Source organism: Pan paniscus, chromosome 19 (genome assembly GCF_029289425.2).
Source record: "Pan paniscus chromosome 19, NHGRI_mPanPan1-v2.0_pri, whole genome shotgun sequence".
Taxonomy (NCBI): Eukaryota; Metazoa; Chordata; class Mammalia; order Primates; family Hominidae; genus Pan; species Pan paniscus.
The window spans coordinates 27,241,048-27,259,266 of NC_073268.2; the positions used below are offsets into that span (position 1 = coordinate 27,241,048).

At 46.1% G+C, this 18,219-nt stretch overlaps 1 protein-coding gene across 3 annotated transcripts in view; it reads right to left on the reverse strand.

Annotated features, from left to right (window-relative positions):
• Positions 1–18,219, reverse strand: part of DUSP14 (dual specificity phosphatase 14) — a 32,563-nt gene that overhangs the window by 2,003 nt on the left and 12,341 nt on the right. For all 3 annotated transcript variants that reach the window (XM_034942030.3, XM_034942029.3, XM_008971222.3), the window contains exon 2: positions 724–811. The gene's annotated coding sequence lies outside the window, so the exon portion shown is untranslated. The remainder of the gene's footprint in view (positions 1–723; positions 812–18,219) is intronic.

The following is an 18,219-nucleotide window of genomic DNA, read 5'->3' on the forward strand; positions in this document are numbered from 1 at the left end:
CAACATTGGGAAACCCTGTCTCTACTAAAAATACAAAAATTAGCTGAGCATGGTGGCGAGCACCTGTAATCCCAGCTACTCGGGAGGCTGAGGCAAGAGACTCGCTTGAACCTGGGAGGCAGAGGTTGCAACTAGCTGAGATCGTGCCACTACACTCCAGCCTGGGTGACAGACTCTGTCTCAAAACAAAAACAAAAACCTAAACCAAAACCTATTTCCTATCATTTCGTGACAATGTAAACACAGTAGCATTTCCATGGAAATAATCCCAGGCAATTTGAAGGCCATGGTCTTCAAAGTTCATTCCTGTAAGTTAAATGAGCATTTTACCTGACCTGACCTTGGGTGTGGCTAAATAACTTCACCTTAATTCTGAGCTCCATGATGAATCCCACTGGCTTTTAACGTCTGAACGTCACTATCCTCTCATTATTCCAGTGTTTGCTATTAAATGTCAATATATACATTTACATATATATTGACATATATATTATATATATATTGACATTTAATAAGAGCAGAAAAGGAAGTTCTCAGTTTCCTGAGATCTTAGATACATCCGTTCCTCTCACCAAAAAAAAAATCACAATGCTTTATCACCTGTGCCCAGTGGCAAGTGCGCCTGCCCACACACACCCAGGGGATCGTCGGGAAGCCTGCAGTGATTTCAGTCAGACAAGAGCCTCCCCGGGTTCAACAGGCAGGCAGTGGTGGGGTACTCACTTCCTCAAGAGTCCAGTGTGCGCTGCCTGGGTCCGGATCCAGAAAGTCCTAAGTGAGCAGTGCTGGTGACAGTGGATACAAATCAAGTCTGCGGGAAGACAAGGAGGCAAGGACACAGCCAATCAGGAAGTTCCAAAGAATTCCTCACCGACTTTCACTACGACCTCAGGTTTGACTGAAATAGAGCCAGGAAGTGGAAGGTGCACTGAACATTTGCAGGTGTGCATTTAAAGGCTGCACCAGTAAGAAACACCAGCCTAAGTCTCAGCTTTTTGTTACTGACACATAACCCGCGGTGTGACAAATAGAGTTTTGACAATAACACAGACAAATCTCATCCTCTTGAGAGGAGGAGACTCAGAGACCACAACCTATCCGCGAAATGTCCGGCACTGCTGCCTCCTCGGTGGGCTATGAGGACACAACATGGACTCAAGTCTCTTCCATGCACCGTTAGCCAGCCCTGCAGTGGGAAGGCCTGGGCGGCACCGCGGTGGGAGGACGGACAGGCCAGGTGCAGCAAGGGTGAGCCAAGCAGCCCTGTGCCTGAACACAAGGTGGAGGACAGTGTGCACCAGGAAGCTAAGGACAGGCACGGCCGGGACATGGCACGGAGGACGGCTTCATGAGGAGCAGGACCGCAGATGTGGCTGCAGCCAGGAACGCTAATTACAGGCAGTGCTGGTGTTCAGGATGGCAATTTGACATTTTCCTTCATTTTGTTTTCTTTTCCATGTTGGCCCTATTTTATTCATTTATGTTATGTAAGTACCATGAACATCATAAAAAATGTGTTCTTCTACCACCTGTTCCCCTGCCTTTCCCAGGTACTGTCAGACCTGTCGTGTTTTTTTTTACAGCTCTGTTGAGGTGTTCTTGACATATAAACTGCTATACAACTTGATCAGGTACATAACCTGATGAGTTCTGACATATGTACACAATGGAGACACCAGTACATCATAATAATAAACACATCCATCATCCCCCTCAAAATTTCATTTTTTTAAATAATCCAACCCTTTCTTGCTCTTTACCCCATTCCCAGGCAACCACTGATCTTTCTTGTCACTATGGTTTGCACTCTAGACTTTTCTATCAATGGACTTTTATATATTTATAGCATATAAATATATATAGGCCAAGCGTGGTGGCTCACGCCTGTAATCCCAACACTTTGGGAGGCCGAGGAGGGTGGATCACTTGAGGCCAGGAGTTCGAGACCAGCCTTGCCAATGTGGAGAAACCCAGGTCTCTACTAAAAATACCAAAATTATCCGGGCATGATGGCACACACCTGTAATCCCAGCTACTTGGGTGGCTGAGGCAGGAGAATCACTAGAACCCAGGAGGAGGTGGAGGTTGCAGTGGAGCCGAAATTGCACCACTGCACTCCAGCCTGGGCAACAGAGCAAGATTCTGTCTCAAAAACTAAACACACACACACACACACACACACACACACACACACACACACACTCTATATATAGTGTGTGTATATATAGTGTGTATATATAGTGTATATATACATATATAGTACACATATATATAGTACATATATAGAGAGAGTATATATATACACATATATATATGTATATATATATATGGGTTTTTTTTTTTTTTGGTCTGGCTTCTTTCACTCAGCATAACTTAGACATTCACCCATGACGCTGGGTTATCAACAGCTCACTTCTTACTGCTGATAGTACTCTGCTGTGTAGATACACCACACTCTGTTTATCCATTCACCTACTGATGAACCTGGGTTGTCTCTAGTTTAAAGGTATTGTGAGTACAGCTGCTATGAGCATCCACGTACAGGTCTTTGTGCGTACATATGCCTTCCTCTCTCAGTTCAATACCCAGGAGTGAAGGGCTGGGTCCTATGACACATATGTTTAACATTTTAAAATGGTTTTTGAAAAAAAAAAGTTTATAAATATATATATTTATTTATATATACATATATATATATATATAGAGATGGAGTCTGGCTCTGTCACCCAGGCTGGAGTGCAGTGGCGCAATCTCAGCTCACTGCAACCTCCACCTCCCAGGTTCAAGAGATTCTCCTGCCTCAGCCTCCTGAGTAGCTGGGATTACAGGCGTGCACCACCACACGTTGCTATTTTTTGTACTTTTAGTAGAGACGGGGTTTTGCCACATTGGCCAGGCTGGTCTCAAACTCCTGACCTCAAGTGATCCACCCACCTTGGCCTCCCAAGGTGCTGGGATTACAGGCATGAGCCACTGTGCCTGGCTCCATTTACAACTATTTCTATCATTATAATGCAGGGGCTCTCAAACCTGAGCATGCCTCAGAATCCCCCAGAGGGCTGTGCGCACAGACTGCTGGACCTTTCCCCAGCTTCTGATTCCGTCCCTCCAGAGTGGGGCTGGAAGAGTTGCCTTTCTGAGGTGAGGCTGCGTGCGGGTCGGGGGCACGTCTGAGAACTGCTGCAGAGGTGAGTGCTGTGGCTCTGTCTGCATTCCCCCTGCAAGACTGAGGCACCAGGTGTGCTGGTGCTAACAGACCACAAGTCCCTCCTGGACACTGCCCTTCTCTAAAGGGAGCTGCCTCCTCACTTGAGGCTAGGCCTCGCTTTGGGAGCCCACATCCCATGACTGGTTAATGCTATGGGAGTACACAGAGCAGTCCACAGGTGAAATCACAGCATGAGGAACGAGGACGCAGTCACATAAGGAAACTGCGTGTGTGTGCATTGGATGTAAAATATGAACAGGGCAGAAACTCTGAGAACATCCTTTCCTACAGCAGAGCAGGGTCTCCTGCCACTTCCAAGTCTTCCCTGGCAGAATCCTACTGGTTTAAAAAGCAAAGTCACTGTGGTAATAAACACAAAATTAGGCCTTCAAGCTGCTGGGGATGACGCTCCTCATTGTGGAAAATCTGGAAGATGCTAATCAAATTTCCAAGTAGGTTATCTAGTTGTTGTCTAATTAAGAGAGGCTTGGCCATAGACATGGTGGCTTACGCCTATAATCCCAGCACTTTGGGAGGCCGAGGCGGGCAGATCACCTGAGACCAGCCTGGGCAACATGGTGAAACCCCGTCTCTACTAAAAATACAAAAATTAGCCAGGTGCAGTGGTGCATGCCTATAATCCCAGCTAGTAGGGAGGCTGAGCCAAGAGAATCGCTTGAACCCGGGAGGAAGAGGCTGCAGTGAGCTGAGATCGCGCCATTGCACTCCAGCCTGGGTGGTAGAGTGATGCATCCTCCCAAATTACGCTGTCTGGGAAGCCACTTGCCTTCCTGAGGCAAAGGAGCCCAGGTTCCCTGTGGAAGCCGGGCTGATTCCGTTAACTCGCATTTGCTGAGTGGCGCTAGGGTACTTGGTGCTGCAGGGAAAACAGATTGTGAGCCCTCGGGGCAGAATCCAAGTGAGACAGACACATTGCTCCCTCCCTGCTGCTGCCGGTCCATCTCTTTGCCAACAAACCTGCTTAAAATGCCAAAGCTGGTCCAAAGTTTCAGGAAAACAACTTCCGCCAGAGGGCACGTAGAGGGCACAGATGCTATAGATGCTTCTCTGACAAACACTCCTGACCCCCTTGACAGATTGGAAAATACACGGTTCAGAAAGGGTGAGAGATTTCAACTTGAGAAGTGAAACTAGGAAAAGATGGAAGGTGTCCGGATTTCTAGCTCAAGTCCACACACTGCTTCTCTGCGGTGACTAAATCGTGGCTGTGTTCTCATCACCTGCCTCGCGGCGCTCCACACCACCAGCCAGCGTCTGCCACACACGCGGGGGGGTGTGGATCTGCCTAAGAAGGTGTTTCAGTGCTACTTACAGAAAGGCTAAGCCCAGATGGGCCGAGCTGCTCCAGTTTTCCCTAGTGCCAGAACAGGGAACTACTGCCACATCCTGGTACACCATTTGGTGCACAAAACATCCCCCTGGCTGCAGAGGGTGGACCTCAGCAAGGAGCAGCCCCAGAGTAGGCACTACAAGAAGCCCTAGAGTCAGCCAGTTCTCAGATCAGATCAGTAGAACTGGATGGTAAAAAATAAAAAACCCATGGGTATTATATCACAGGTGCATGAAAATCTACTCAGTAAACGTGTCCTGGGAGACAGGGAAAGGAGATAGGGTAGCAGAGTTTGACCCGTATTTGAGGGATCACAAATTGCATGGTGCTCTCTGAGTGAACATGCCATCCCACTGCAGGACAATGGTCTCTGGGACGATGATGACCAGGGAGAATGCTTAAGAATGACCACATCACTGTCTATGGTGTTCAACTTGGCCTTCCCAAGATGCTCTGGCAATGGCACGTGCTTCTTGGAGGAAAAAATATTTTCCTGGCTGGGGGGATGGGGGTAGGGTAGAGTGAAAGACAGAAAGGAAGAGCTGTCCTAAACCAACCCCAGGGTTTTTTGGGTTTTTTTGTTTTTGTTTTTGCAGGGGGACGGGGGCGGGGGGGAGATGGAGTCTCTCTCTGTCACCCAGACTAGAGTGCAATGGCGCGATCTCGGCTCACTGCAACCTCTGCCTCCTGGGTTCAAATGATCCTCCTGCCTCAGCCTCCCGAGTAGCTGGGATTACAGGTGCATGCCACCATGCCCAGCTAATTTTTGTATTTTTTAATAGAAACAGAGTTTTGCCATGTTGCTCAGACTGGTCTTGAACTCCTGACCTCAGGTGATCCACCTGCCTTAGCCTCCCAAAGTGCTGGGATTACAGGCTTGAACCACTGCACCCAGTCTGGTTTGTTCTTAACATCTTCTCAGAGACGATGCTGGTCTTTTTGGATAATAAGCATCGAACACTAAGTACTGAACAAAATACAAGATTAGTGTCTTCCCAGCGGGCCTCTAATCTCAGTAATGCATACACTAATATTAATAACACCTGATTGCTCCCTGCTCCACAGAGCTCCTGGGATGCGGGCATCAGCCTTGTAGCCTTGTGGTCAGCACTGGCATCCATACCTGGAGCAGTGGTACCTGACACTCAGAATTGCTACATGGGGTCATGGCCTAATCAGAGACAGCATCCATCCTAATGCCACGGAGGTTACTTTTCTTTAAAAAAAAAAAAAAAAAGATGACAACCACCAGAATCAGCAGTTAACTGAAATTCTATCTACGGCTTTTCTTTTCATGTTCAGTCAACAGCAGAAAATGGCCACAACAGTGCTTCAGATGACTGTGTAAAATGCTCTCACTAAAATACTTTCAGTTTTAGGAATTTCAGAGGGCCAGAGTATATACTGGAGAGGCCTACACTGTTACCCTTTTATATTCAAAAAGCTAATGTAATCACATTTTCTCCTTCTAATAAAGTAAATGTCTGTCTAGTTCTTTTTGTTTTGAGACCGAGTCTCACTCTGTTGCCCAGGCTAGAGTACAGTGGCACAATCTTAGGTCACTATAGCCTTGATCTCCCAGGCTCAAGAGATCTTGGGATTACAGGGGTGAGCCACCAGGTCCGGCCCACATTTCTGATTTAGTAATGAAAATGATAATCCTAGCACTTTGGGAGGCCAAGGTGGTTGTATCACTTTAGCTCAGGAGTTGGTGACCAGCCTGGGCAACATGGTGAAACCCCATTTCTACCCCAAAACTCAAAAAACAGCTAAGCCAACATGGTGAAACCCTGTCTCTACTAAAAATACAAAAATCAGCCAGGCATAGTGGTGTGCACCTGGAATCCCAGCTACCTGGGAGGCTGAGGCACTAGAATCGCTTGAACCCGGGAGGCGGAGGCTGCAGTGAGCCAAGATCATGCCATTGCACTCCAGCCTGGTTAACAGAGCGAGACTCTGTCGCAAAATATAAAAATAAAAAAGTAAAATTTCAGCCAGGCACAGTGGCTCACAACTGTAATCACAGCATTTTGGGAGGCTGCGGCAGGAGGACTCCTTAAACCCAAGAGTTTAAGACCAGCCGGGGCAACATAATGAGACCCTGTCTCTGCAAAAAAAATTTTAAAAATTAGCCGGGCATGGTTTCATGCACCTATAATCCCAGCTACTCAGGAGGCCGAGATGAGGAGGTCACTTGAGTCTGGGAAGTCGAGGCTGCAGTGAGCCATGATTGTACCACTCCAGCCAGGGTGACCCTGTCTCATATATACATATTAAAGTAAAATGAAGTAAAAGATATTCACAAATTGTTCTGTCACCTGGAAAGCTTTAGCAATTGTGGTAAAACATCTCAACATCTTCTACTTACTTTGGAGGAGGGATCGTTTTTGCTTTTCTCACTGTATTAATTAACTGATATCATAGGATAATACATGAGGATATGTACACATGATGAGGATATGATGAGGATAAATACACATAAGATACATAAAGCCAAAGACTGAGAGTCACACTCCGGTTCAGCCACAGATAGTCCCTCAGTGTGACACGCAGCCACAGAGCAGCTGCCTATGTAGGTGTGACCAGGCCAGCCATCTCGATGTCCGCAGATGGACCAGCGCCTGTTCACACTGCATTTGCTGAGGCTAAGAGAAGCCGATCATTGGTTTTTGTTTTTGTTTGAGATGGTGTCTTGCTCTGTCACTCAGGCTGGAGTGCAGTGATGAGATCTCGGCTCACCGCAACCTCCACCTCCCGGGTTCAAGTGATTCTCATGCCTCAGCCTCCCGAGTAGCTGGGATTACAGGCATACACCACCACACCTGGCTAATTTTTGTATTTTTAGTAGAGACAGGGGGTTTCACCATGTTGGCCAGGCTGGTCTCAAACTCCTGACCTCAGGTGATCTGCCCACCTTGGCCTCTCAAAGTGCTGGGATTACAGGCATGGGCCACCACGCCCAGCCCGATCACTGTAAGATACTAGCCAGCTGCTGGGCTATGCCACAGCCCAAGAAGGAGAGGGGCAGTACACTAGATAAGCAGGAAAAACCATGCCAGCATCGTGACACAAATGCAAAGATTTGAAGAAGTTCAGTTCCACGTGATCAATTCATAGATTCTCCATGTTGGAAACAGAAAGAGTAGAGATAGCAAGAAGAGACCATCAATAACTATAAAAGGTGAAAGGTCTGCATTTATCTTGGTACCATGGGGTAATCTGTTCACATCTGGAATTGAATTCTTGTATTTGGTCCTCACCCACCTTGGTGCTTAAATTACCTACCACTCATTTACACAACAGTCTTTCACTGAGTTTATACAATGCGTTCAACACCCTGCTGAGTGTTGTTCCAACTGCTGCAGAATGTATTCCCCAGAGATGGCCACAGCATCTCCCATCTCACATGACATTCTTACAATGTAACCTTGTTTTTTGTTTTGTTTTTGACACAGGGTCTCCCTCTGTAGCCCAGGCTGGAGTGCAGTGGTATGATTTTGGTTCACTGCCACTTCCACCTCCCAGGTTCAAGTGATCCTCCCACCTCAGCCTCCTCATGTTGCTGGAACCACAGGTGTGCGCCACCATGGCTAGCTAATGTTTGTATTTTTTATAGAGACAGGGTTTCCCCATGTTGCCCACGCTGGTCTCAAACTCCTGGGCTCAAGCAATCTGCCTACCTCGGCCTCCCAAAGTGCTGGGATTACAGGCATAAGCCACTGTGGCCAGACCCTACAGTGTAATCTTGACACTCCTCCCATCCAACAGTGGGGCTGATGTCCCCTCATTTGAACCCTGAGAAACCTTTGTGATGGCTTCAACCAAAAGAATACACTACAGGCTGGGCGTGGGGCTCACGCTTGTAATCCCAGCACTTTGGGAGGCTGAGGCAGGACGACCGCTTGAGCTCAGGAATTCAAGGTTGTAGGGGGCTATGATGGCGCCACTGCACTCTAACCTAGGCGACAGAACGACGCTGTCTTTAAATCAACAAACAAACAAACAAATACAGTAGAAATGATGCTTCTGAGGCCAGAGCACAAACATGTCGCACACTGCTACCTTGTTCTCTTAGGACTTGCCCTTGGAACCCACCTGCCATGCTGTGAGGAAGCCCAAACTAGCCCAACAGAGCTACCACACGGAGAGGCCATGGGTGTTTAGCTAACATCCCAACTGAGTCCCAGCTGATACCCAAGCTCAACCACTAGATATGTAAGTAGAGATACTTTATTATGATTATAGCTCCCAGCCATCAAGTCACCCCCAGGCTTTGAATCTCCTACCTAAGGCCTCGGACATTGTGAAGCAAAAGCAAGTTGCCCCTACTAGTGAGGTCCAAATTCCTGACCTACAGGAATCTGTGAGTACAATACAAATAGTCATTTTAGGCCAGGGGCAGTGGCTCAAGCCTGTAATTCCAGCACTTTAGGAGGCCGAAGCGGAAGGACTGCTTGAGCCCAGGAGTTCAAGACCAACTGAAGCAACGTGAGAAGACTCTCTACAAAAAAAAAAAAAAAAAATAGCTGGGCATGGTGATGTGCACCTGTGGTCCCAGCTACATGGCAGGCAGAGGCAGAAGGATTGCTTGAGTCCAGGAGGTCAAAGGGGCAGGGAGCTGTGATTGCACCACTGCACTCTAGCCTGGGGAACAGAGCAAGTCCCTGTCTTAAAAAAAAACAGGGACTTGTAAACAAGTTTTGTTTGATAAGCAAACAAAACAAATAGTTATTTTACAACGAGTTTTAGAGCTGTGTTATGCAGCAGTAGTAACTAGAGCAGGGATATACAGGTAACATAAGGCATAACCCTGTGCTAGGATTTTATCATCTAACAGAAATGACACAAGATACACATATAAAAACAACTGAATAACAGTAAGAGATGGACTACCATTGAGTGAACGAAACAACTGGTACAAAAAAACTGGTGATCAAAACAAAGTAAAAACAGCCCATAGTACTGAAAACCTGAGTTGTTTCTTGGGGAGTTGTTTTATAGATTGTATACCATGCTTTTTCTCCTCCCATTCTTGCCTTTCAAGAGCCCCCTTGGCCAGGCACGGTGGCTCATGCCTATAATCCCAGCACTTTGGAAGGCCGAGGCAGGCAGATTGCCTGAGGTCAGGAGTTCATGACCAGCCTGGCCAACATGGTAAAACCCTGTCTCTACTAAAAAATACGAAAATTAGCCAGGCGTGGTGGTGGGCGCCTGTAATCCCAGCTACTTGGGAGGCTGAGGCAGGAGAATCACTTGAACCCAGGAGGCGGAGGTTGCAGTGAGCCGAGATTGCTCCATTGCACTCCAGCCTGGATGATGAGAAACTCCATCTAAAAAAAAAAGAGCCTCCTGTTTTAGACTTGGAATGGGGGCTATTCTCCATTGGAATGGAGAATACAGCCCTTTTCTACAGCCCTCACCATTTAGCAAGTGTGATCCAAGCCCCAGCAGCATCAATACCACCTGGAGGTTTGAAAGAAATGCAGAACGCAGGCTCTATTCCAAGACCTACAGAATTGGCTCCAGCAGGTTAACAAGATCCCAGGTGATTTGTATACACAGTTTTTGAAAAGTGCAAACTGAAGATTAAACTCATTAAAAACTAACTTAATACAATGTGAAAATCTGCCTCATTCTGCCCCATCTGACCTGTGGCAGCACGCTCAGGCACCTGTCCCACATAAGCCACGTAAGCACTGCTCAGCCTCTCCTGGATCAGTATCATTCTGCTGTTGCAGTTCCCAGAGAATCAGAGGTAAATGGAGGTTAAGAGGCTTTCCCAGACTCTACATAGAAAATTAGTAGCCCCACTGGGACCAGAGCCGTCCTTCCATGAGTTGTCCATTTGTGGCTCAGTCATACAATTGGACCACAATGGATCCATCCATTCAAAGTCTACCAAAATGTACATTTCACTGGCCGGGGCGGGGAGGGGGTGGGAAACTGCAGCAAGAAAGGAGTTAAGGAACATAAGGTCAGGTCGATGTGATTGTGCTTTACTTCTACAGTCTGGGGAGTAATCTCTAAGAATCCTAAACTGTTGGTGGTACAAGATGGTCTTCGGGTGTGAAATATCCAATAAAAAGCTCGCAAAAGTCAACAGCTGTATTTAAACTTGTTTAATGATAACTGGAAACCAATTTGAGCAATGGCTTATATAAATAACATTTTAAAATCTTCCAGGACTAAGTGGTAAAAATTATATGTGAATCATATGTGCTTGGTTAAATGATAAACTGTTATTTATGTAAGTCAGAACATCTAGAGGCAAAGTGCTTAAAAAAATCACTAATCAGCAATAAAACCCAGGTAGGTATGAGTTTGCCTCAAAACTGTCAAAGTTACTACTGCCCTCTGAGAAGCAAGACCATGACATCTCAGAAAATGCAGGTCTTTTCATAAATAAGATTTCAGTCCTTACAAGCTCATTATTACTTTAAGGGAAGATAAAGAACAGAATTTATAAATTAGAATAAAGTTCACAGGACTAAGAGCTCAGTAGTTAATAATCACCCTTTGATCATCTTTGATGTCTCATCAGACATATCAAAATCCTTAAAGCTCCAGCGGAGAGTTTCAACCTTCACCCTATGAGGACTTCCTTACCATATACCTGGTCCAATTCCACATCTTTTAGTGATTTTATACCAAATTAACTTCACTTATAATGTACTGATAAATTAATTTCCCATTTTTCTTTACAAATCAAAGGCACCTACAATTACCATGCTAGTTTCCGAGCAGGGTGAGGTAAACAGCTGAGTCTTCTGCTTCAGCGGGATGGAGGCAACTGGCGAAGGCCATGCCCGCTCCCATGCTGAGAGCAGTCCGACTGCACTGTGAGGGCAACTGGGTGTCTGTGCCATCCTACAGCAAAGGGAGGGATGAAGTTTTCAGCTGAACGAGAGGGGTCCCAAGGCAGAGGATCCTGAAGTTATTCCCTTGGCTTTAACTGAAAAAATACTGTCTGGAAACACAATATGACAATGTAATAGTTCCCTTTAGAAGACTACATTACTAATTAGTAAAACATTTCTAGGCTGGGCATGGTGGCTCACACCTGTAATCCTAGCACTTTGGGAGGCCGAGGTGAGTGGATCACCTGAGGTCAGGAGTTTGAGACCAGCCCGGCCAACATGATGAAACCCCGTCTCTACTAAAAATATAAAAATTAGCCAGGTGTGGTGGTGGGCGCCTATAATCCCAGCTACTCGGGAGGCTGAGGCAGGAGAATCGCTTGAACCCGGGGGGATGGAGGTTGCAGTGAGCCGAGATCGCGCCAGTTCACTCCAGCCTGCGTGAAAGAGCGAAACTCTGTCTCAAAAAACAAAAAACAAACAAAAACACCTCTAGAGGGTCGGGTGTGGTGGCTCACACCTGTAATCCCAGTACTTTGGGAGGCCAAGGCAGGAGGAATGCTTGAGCCCAGGAGTTTGAGGCTGCAGTGAGCCAGGATCATGCCACTGTACTCCAGACTGAGCCAAACAGTGAGACCCCATCTCTTAAAATAAAAAAATTTAAAAAATTAAAAAAAAAAAAGTTTGCCAACTGATATGGTTAGGCTCTGTGTCCCCACTCAAATCTCACCTTGAATTGTAATTCCCATAATCCCCACGTGTCAAGGGCAGGACCAGGTGGGGGCGGTTTCCCCCATGCTGTTCTGGTGATTTTGAGTGAGTCGCATGAGACCTGATGGTTTTATAAGCGTCTGGCATTTCCCCTGCCTGCACTGACTGTAAGTTTCCTGAGGCCTCCCCAGCAATGTGGAACTGCGAGTCAATTAAACCTCTTTCCTTTATAAATTACCCAGTCTCAGGCAGTTCTTCATAGCAGCGTGAGAATGGGCTACTACACCAATCCTTGGTTGAAATTAGTAAGTTATAAAACCATCACAGCATAGTAGATGCATTCTTCAAAGTGTGCTCCCAAGGAGTCCTACACGAGAATCACCTGGGCTGCCTGTTAGAATGCAGACTCCTAGACCCCACCCCAGACCTAATTAATCAGAATTTCTGGAAGTGAAGGCCTGGGAATTCACATTTCTAGCAAGTACCTTTTTAGAAGGAATCTAAAAATATTATTAAGAGTAATCTGATATTGTGGAAAAAATATCTCCTGTACTTTCTAGGAGGATAAATGGAATAAGAAACTCCATAAGTGTAATTTTTATTTAAAAAAAACAAAAAACTCATTACTTTCATATAATACAGTAGTCATTTGGATTTAAGATACAATCTAGGCCGGGTGCAGTGGCTCACGCCTGTAATCCCAGCACTTTGGGAGGCCGAGGCAGGTGGATCACGAGGTCAGGAGATCGAGACCATCCTGGCTAACACGGTGAAACCCCGTCTCTACTAAAAATACAAAAAATTAGCCAGGTGTGGTGGCGGGCACCTGTAGTCCCAGCTACTGGGGAGGCTGAGGCAGGAGAATGGCGTGAACCGGGGAGGCGGAGCTTGCAGTGAGCCGAGACTGCGCCACTGCACTCCAGCCTGGGCGACAGAGCGAGACTCCGTCTCAAAAAAAAAAAAAAGAAAAGAAAAAGATACAATCTAGTACACAAAACAAGTTCCACTCCATTTCCATTTTGGATCACCTTTGGCTGAAAGTTTACACCAAGTAATTGAAGCTCTGTAAAACACTAAATACTTCTCCAATTTTTGTTAAGAAGAAACATCATGTGACAAAAAGGAAAAAAAAGAAACATCATGTGAAATGTGAAATGCTCTAAGAGTTCCATCCCCTAAACATAGAACGTATGTGACAGTACAAAATAAAGGCTAGTAAAGATTTCTGTCCTTTTTTTTTTTTTTTTTTGAGACAGGGTCTTGCTCTGTCACCCAGGCTGGAGTGCAGTGGTGCAATCTAGGCTCACTGCAGCCTCAACCTCTGGGACTCAAGCGATCCTCCCACCTCTGCCTCCTGAGTAGCTGGGGCTACAGGGGTGCGCCACCATGCCTGGCTAATTTTTTGTAGAGACGGTTTTGCCATGTTGCCCAGGCTGGCCTTGAATTCCTGGGCTCAAGTGATACTCTGGCTGGCCTCGGCTTCCCAAAGTGCTGGGATTGTAGGCATGGGCCACCATGCTTAGTCTTGTCTTTTTTTTTTTTTTTTCTTTTTGAGCAAGAATCCTGGAGAACAGTGGCACAATCATGGCTTACTGCAGCCTCGACCTCCTGAGCTCAAGCAGTCCTTCCACCTCAGCTTCCCAAGTAGCTGTAACGATAGCCATGAGCCACCACATCCAGTTAATTTGTGTGTTTTTTGTAGAGACAGGGTTTTGCCATGTTGCCCAGGCTGGACTCGAACTCCTGGGCTCAAGCCATCCACCTCCCTAGGCCTCCCAAAGTGCTGGGATTACAGGCATGAGCCACCACACCAGGCCTCTATGTCCTTTTGACATTCATCAAAAAAGCAGTTTGAAGGCAGGGCACGGTAGCTCACGCCTGTAATCCCAGCACTCTGGGAGGCCAAGGCAGGTGGATCACTTGAGGTCAGGGGTTTGACCAGCCTGGCCAACACAGTGAAACCCCATCTCTATTAAAAATACAAAAATCAGCTGGGCATGGTGGCATGTGCCCGTAATCCCAGCTACTCAGGAGGCTGAGGTAAGAGAATCACTTGAACCTGGAGGGCGGAGGTTGCAGTGAGCCGAGATTGTGCCACTGAACTCCAGCCTGGGGAAGAGACTCTGTCTTTAAAAAAAAAAAAATGCAGTTTGAAGTAAAATTGATATTTAAATAGAGTTGGAAGGAAATGTACCAAATTCATGGGAGCGGTTGTCTCAGTGGGAAGGGAAGAGAAATGGCCCAAGGAAGCTTTGACTTGATAATACTTAATTTCTAAGCATTATAAAAGATAAAGTATGAGCAATGATTTTTGAATGGTGAGTTATGATGCTGGTTAATTTGCTTTCAATAATTTTCTTTTCTTTTTTTTTTTTTTTTTGAGACAGTCTTACTCTGTTGCCCAGGCTGGAGTGCAGTGGCTCAATCTCTGCTCACTGCAACTGCCGCGTCCTGGGTTCGAGCAATTCTCCTGCCTCAGTCTCCCAAGTAGCTGAGATTACAGGTGCATGCCACCACACCCGGCTAATTTTTTGTTTGCTTGAGATGGAATCTCGCTCTTTCACCCAAGCTGGATTGCAGTGGTATGATCTTGGCTCACTTGAACCTCCGCCTCCCAGGTTCAAGCAATTCTCTGTCTCAGCCTCTGGAGTAGCTGGGATTACAGGGGCCCACCACCACTCCCGGCTAATTTTTGTATTTTCAGTAGAGACGGGGTTTCACTATGTTGGTCAGGCTGGTCTCGAACTCCGGACCTCATGATCCACCCGCCTCAGCCTCCCAAAGTGCTGGGATTACAGGCATGAGCCACCGTGCCTGGCCTAACACCTGGCTAATTTTTACATTTTTATAAGAGATGGGGTTTCACCATGTTGGTCAGGCTAGTCTCGATTGAACTCTTGACCTCAAGTGATCCACCCGCCTCAGCCTCCCAAAGTGCTGGGATTATAGGCGTGAGCCACTGTGCCCAGCATAATTTTCTATATGATTTTAATTTCTAAAAGTAAAAAATATTTTTAATAGAAGAAAATTAACAACACAGAGTTGTCGGTCCAAGCCCCCTCTCCACTTCTGGCCTGAGCCTGCCAGTGCTCTTTATATAGGAGCCAGGATAACACCAAAGATTTATAATGATGACACAAAGTGTGTCTTCATTATAAATGTTTTGTGTTTTATAATGAAACACAAAGATTTAAAAGATTTAGTCAAATCTAAGATTTAGATTTTAGCTAAATTGGCAAAATTCTTCATTATAAATCTCCAAATTTGTATGTAATTTGTATGTTGACAGTACTTCCAGATTTTATTTTTACAAGTGCTTCCTTAAAACTTAAAGCAGGCTGGGCGCGGTGGCTCATGCCTGTAATCCCAGCACTTTGGGGGTCCGAGGCAGGTGGATCACGAGGTCATGAGATCGAGACCAGCCTGACCAACATGGTGAAACCCCGTCTCTACTAAAAATAGAAAAATTAGCTGGGCGTGGTGGCATGCGCCTGTAATCCCAGCTACTCGGGAGGCTGAGGCAGGAGAATTGCTTGAACCTGGGAAGCGGAGGTTGCAGTGAGCCGAGATTGCGCCACTGCACTCCAGCCTGGTGATGGAGCAAGACTCCGTCTCAAAAAAAAAAAAAAACTTAAAGCAAGTTCACCTACTGGTCACTTTCCCAGGCAGGGAAGGCTGGTGCTTTGAAGGCATTCTCTGCCACGTAATGTTTACTAGTCAACAGAAGCAGCATGCTCTAGTTAGGGAGTTTTCTCACATGTACCCACACACTCAAAGACATAAGGAGTCAAAACAAACAAACAAACAAAAAAACTCGCCCTAGGCCATTGATGCTGAAACTGTTCTGGGACAGACAGAAGTAAACCCAGCAGTTGCATATGAACTTCAAAAGAACCTTCTCGTCCACTGAGGTTTCAACATGGCATGGGGTGTGAAAAGCTGACCCAACCGGACCTCTGGTTGCTCTAGGTTGGTGTAAGAACAGAATGGGACGTGCCCAGGTGAGCTGGGTGGGCTGCACATGAAAGGGCATGGCTGTGATCTCAGCCCTAGGCCTCCTCGCCCAGGCTGAGGCTGCCTCTGCCCTGCAACAGGTGGAAAATGGAGCTCCTTTGTGAAAGCTGCCCACTGGAAGGCCGAAGGGGTGACAAAGAACACGACAGGGCTCCTCCCCCATCACTCAGATCAACAGGTTCCCATACTAACGACTTCTTACTCCTCCTCCTTTGGGTGTCTTTTCCTGAAAACTTCTAATTTATCCGCATGTGGTTTCTAAAATTATCATTATTTTAGAGAATCTGAAAAAAAATCTTTACTATAATGAGCAAAAAAGTCTTTGTGACTTATGTAAATAAAGACTGAAAATAGAGTGATTTAGCTATTTTCCAAGATGCTTTTAGAGAAGAAATAAAAAGGATCTACAAATCTCAGTCTTTGTGCTAGTGTTCTTCCATCATCCCTCCAGCTAAAAAGGATTCCCCTGAGGTATTTTGTAAACCTACAGAATTGCATAACATTCTGCTCTAAGGGCAGAAACACAGCACATAATACTAGGCACATGGTAAGTACTCAATGAACACCTGAATTTAACGGCTGCCCTCAGGTGAACTGCCCACCTCTCCCCACACCCTCCCTCCTGCTCCTTCTCTTTCTCACATTCTCTCACTCTCTCTCACACACACACACTTCAAATCCAGCTGGCAAAACTAAACACAGGCAATCAAAGTGAACCTGGCAACTGTCTGTTCAGAAAGCAGGAATTCAAGCTGGGTGTGGCACATGCTGCAGTCCCAGCTTTTAGGAGGCTGAGGTGGGAGGATCCCTTGAGCCCAGGAGTTCAAGGCCAGCCTGAGCCACATTGCTAGGCTCCATCTCTTACAAAGAAAATGAACAAAAACGACAAAAACCCTGCTCTAAGCTACTTCTACTTTCTCAGGCAAAGGAAAATTTGGAGAAAAATACATTTAAAAGATTTAAAGGCTGGGCATGGTGGCTAACGCCTGTAATCCCAGCACTTTGGGAGGCCAAGGCGGGCAGATCACGAGGTCAGGAGATTAAGACCATTCTGACTAACACGGTGAAACCCTGGCTCTACTAAAAATACAAAAAATTAGCCAGGCATGGTGGCAGGCACCTGTAGTCCCAGCTACTAGGGAGGCTGAGGCAGGAGAATGGCATGAACCTGGGAGGCGGAGCTTGCAGTGAGCCGAGATCGCGCCACTGCACTCCAGCCTGGGCGACAGAGTGAGACTCTGTCTCAAAAAAAAAAAAAAAAAAGTTTAAAAGAGTCATTGATTCCTGTAGCACAGAGTCTGTGGTTACTTTGGAATTGCCAAAAAGTATGAGTTAGGGTCTGTGCACAGTGCCTCTTAAGGAGTCTCATCCTCAGAGGGTACTTTAACAAGGATAGGCCTGGGTTCCTGCACAATACACTGTCCTACACATTTAGGGCTGGGCACAATGGAAGCATTCACCAGAGGCAGGATTCATTCAAGAGCCTTAAAAAACGTCTAGGTACTAGCCACTTATTTTTAGTACTTCATTTTGCATATTTAAAATTTCCTATAACTACTCATCTGTTCAAAAAAAAAAAAAAAAGATTGATGAAAGGATTCCATTAGATATTTGTCAACCAAACACAGTGGGAAAACCATTTCTGGTGTTTGGGTGGTTAGTCCAAACCATATAACTAAATAAAAATACGCTAGCACATGACAGGCCAGGGATCGGACTACCCAGGGACCTTTATTCATTCATTCAGAAAATATTCAAGCATAATTGTGGTTAAACAGCAAATACAGTGACTTACAAACTCAAGGCTGACACCACTGAAGGAATGTAAATTGGTACAACCACTTTGGAAACCAGGTATCAACTAGTAAAGCTGAAGGTATGCACACCTGACTCAGGGCTGTTCATAATTGCCCCAGACCAGAAACAACCCAGATGTCCATCAACAGTGGAAAAGTAATTTGTGGTATGTTCATAAGACAAAAATGTACTAACTGGGCTGGGTGTGGTGGCTCACACCTGTAATCCCAGCACTTTGGGAGGCCCAGGCAGGAGGATCCCTTGAGCCCAGGAGTTCAAGA